The sequence below is a fragment of the Miscanthus floridulus genome, chromosome 9, assembly GCF_019320115.1.
Source record: "Miscanthus floridulus cultivar M001 chromosome 9, ASM1932011v1, whole genome shotgun sequence".
NCBI lineage: Eukaryota > Viridiplantae > Streptophyta > Magnoliopsida > Poales > Poaceae > Miscanthus > Miscanthus floridulus.
This window is the reverse complement of record NC_089588.1, coordinates 42,845,473-42,848,120: the sequence shown is the minus strand read 5'-3', so window position 1 is coordinate 42,848,120 and position 2,648 is coordinate 42,845,473.

Below are 2,648 nucleotides of genomic sequence, written 5' to 3'. Positions count from 1 at the left end.
GAAGCTCTAGACGTTGGTATTCTTAGAGCCGCCTCACAAGGCTTCCCAAAACCTCGGGATGCTACTAACCTACAAGGCGATGAGGTTAATTATGAAAAATGGAATGCAAAGGCTCGCAACACCATTTTTAGAGGCCTTTGCAAAGATGTGTTCAACCGTGTAAGGAACCACAAAGACGCCCATGCACTATGGTCGGACGTTTGTGCGCTCCATGAGGAAACCAAGAGTGAGCGTGAGGAACGCTATCATCTTGTGATTAAAAAGCTAAATTCATTTGAAATGCTTCCCAAAGAAAGTGCTAATGAGATGTATTCTCGTTTAAATATTCTTGTAGAGGAAGTCAATGGGCTTGGACTTACTCAAATGTCACCATCCGACGTTGTGAGAAAGATCTTGAGTGTCCTCCCCTTTGACAAATATGGGCACATTATGACCGTGCTACATCAAGGTGATCTTTCCGCCGCTACACCGACACAAATCTTGGGAAAGATCAATGCTCATGAGATGTACATGCATATCACGCCACAAGATGGCTCATCCTCTACAAAGAAGAAAGAGAAGGACTTAGCATTCAAAGCTAGCCAAGATAAGGGCAAAGCAAGACTTGAGTATGAGAGCTCAAGTGATGAAGAAGATGATGAAGAAAGTCTTGCTCTCATGGTGAAGAAGACCACCAAGATGCTAAAGAAGCTAAACAAGAGTGGCATCAAGTTTGACGACAAGAAGAAGAAGTTCTTCACTAGCTCAAGAAGAAAGCCAATCTTCGAGATGGATTGCTACAATTGTGGTGAACTTGGCCATCTAGCTCATCAATGCACAAAGCCCAAGAAAGACAAGTTCAAGAACAAGAACAAGGGCAAGAAAGATGACTCAAGTAATGAAGATGAAGATGAGAAGAAAAAGAACAAGCCATACAAGAAGAGAGATGGCAAAAAGAGGGACTTCTACAAGAAGAAGAAGAGTGGAAAGGCGTACATTGTCGGTGATTGGCTCACGGACATTGATTCATCAAGTGGATCATCCGATGATAATAGTGACAATGAGAAGGTGGCCGCCATTGCTATTGATCTTGCATCTTCACCGCCATCATCCTCTACACACCTATGCCTTATGGCCAAGGGTGAACGCAAGGTAACTAAGAATGATGATAGTAGTGATGATGAGCAAGCTAGTGATGATGATAGCGATAGCGATGATGATGATTCACCTACATATGATGATCTTGTCAAAATACTAAGAAAATACACTAAGATCATTAGAAAGAGTAGAGCTACAAATGAAAAGTTTGATGCTAAAAATGATTCACTCTTAGCTAAGTGCGATACATTGGAAAAGGCTAATGATGAGCTTAGAGAAACTAATGATGCTATATCATCCAAACTCAAGGAGCTCAAATCTTCTAAGAAAGAGCTTAAAGATAAACATGATAAACTTGAGTGGGTGCACAATGAGCTTATCACTAGTCACAACAAGCTAAAAGATGAGTATACAACTCTTAAGATCAATCATGATACTCTTGTTATTGCTCAAGAATTCCTACCAAATGAGCCACATGATGCTACTAACCATGTTGTTAAGATTGATATAGCTACATCATGTGATGATTTGATTGATGAGAGCATTGAGCAAGGATCTAGTGGCAAAGGCAAGCAAGTGGTTGAGTGCAATGACTATGATAAATATGTCAAGCTCAAGAACACAAATGAGAAGCTCATGAAAGATCTTGAAGAAATGAAAAGCCACAACACCATTGTGCTAGAAACTCTTGATCATGATAAAGAGTTGATTCTTGAGAATGAGAAGCTCAAAGAAGAAAACAAGAAGCCCAAGGAAGAGAAGAAAGATGATGCTCTAAAGGAAGAAAATAAGAAGCTCAAGTTGGAGAAAGAGCATCTCAAGATTGGATTGAGCAAGTTTGCTAGAGGCAAGCATCTCCAAAGTGAGCTACTCATGAACACTGTCATGAAGATGGATAGAAGTGGCATTGGATATGTGGCAAGTATAGACAAGAAGAAGACTCAAGTTCAACAACAACAATCAAAGCCAAAGCCAAAGCTAAAGAGATGTTTTGAGTGTGGATAAGAAGGCCACTTTGCTCATGAGGGTCAAACTCCACCGCCACAACCCTTGCCTAAGCATGCTAGACCCTTTGCCTTCAATGCTCACCACATGCTTAGAAAGGACTCTAGTGGAAAGATGAAAGTCATGTTCTTAGGTCCCCCTAACAAGAATAGGCCTAAGAAGATTTGGGTGGCTAAGTCACTTGTTGAGAAGGTGAAGGGCCCTCAACAAGTTTGGATTCCTAAAGCTTGAATCTCTTGTGTGTAGGTGAACTACAAGACCGGTGGAAGTCATTGGGTTATTGATAGTGGTTGCACTCAACATATGACCGGTGATCCTCGTATGTTCACCTCACTAGATGAAGAGGTAGATGGACAAGAGAAAATAACATTTAGAGATAACTCAAAGGGCAAGGTTAAAGGATTGGGCAAAGTGGCAATATCAAATGATCATTCCATCTCCAATGTGCTCTATGTTGCTTCATTGAGCTTCAACTTGCTATCCGTTGGACAATTGTGTGATCTTGGCTTCCAATGCTTGTTCACCGAGAAGGAGGTTGTTGTATCCAAGGTAGATGACAATCAAGT